Source organism: Myotis davidii, unplaced genomic scaffold, assembly GCF_000327345.1.
Source record: "Myotis davidii unplaced genomic scaffold, ASM32734v1 scaffold1121, whole genome shotgun sequence".
Lineage (NCBI taxonomy): Eukaryota > Metazoa > Chordata > Mammalia > Chiroptera > Vespertilionidae > Myotis > Myotis davidii.
In genome coordinates this window covers 178059-178651 of record NW_006291439.1, presented here as the reverse complement: position 1 = coordinate 178651, position 593 = coordinate 178059, and positions in this window count along the sequence as shown.

The window sequence follows — 593 nt, the reverse complement described above, 5'->3', positions numbered from 1 at the left end:
GGATGGCGTCTGGAAACCAGTCTCTTCAGGGACCGCTCTGGCTTCCAGACCTTCCTTTGCTGTTTGGGTGCGAGGAGGGAGGGTCCGTGTTTTGGAGAGAGAATGCTCCTGGCGAGGTGCCGGCGCCGAGTGGGCGCTGCCCCAGTGGGTGCGGGGCCGAGTGCTGGGCGCGGGGTTGCGCGGGAGCGGGAGGCAGGCCTGGTCTGTGAGTGAAGCTTGATGCCAGCGCCTTCTTTGCGGTAGCACTTGCCCCAGTTCTCTCTAAAGATGTGAGTTAATGTTAATATTGTATCAAAATTAGGTGGGCCTCATGGAATTTGGGGATTCAGGTGAGAATGTGTCAAAGGATAATTGGTTTTCCTATAAGTTGTTGAATTTGGGACCTTTCTTGCCATGAGCCATGGAGGCTGGAAGTGTTTGGAGTTATTTTTGTCTGTGAATTGGCTGGTGGAGAGTTAGTGAAGCGGTGACTTCGTTGGGTGAGTTTTTTTGCGAAGCCTGGAGGGGGTCGTTTCCACCGAAGGGGCTGTTTGCTTGTCTGTATTTCTATAACTAACACCTTGCGTCGTTGAGGTTCCAAAACATTTTGACTG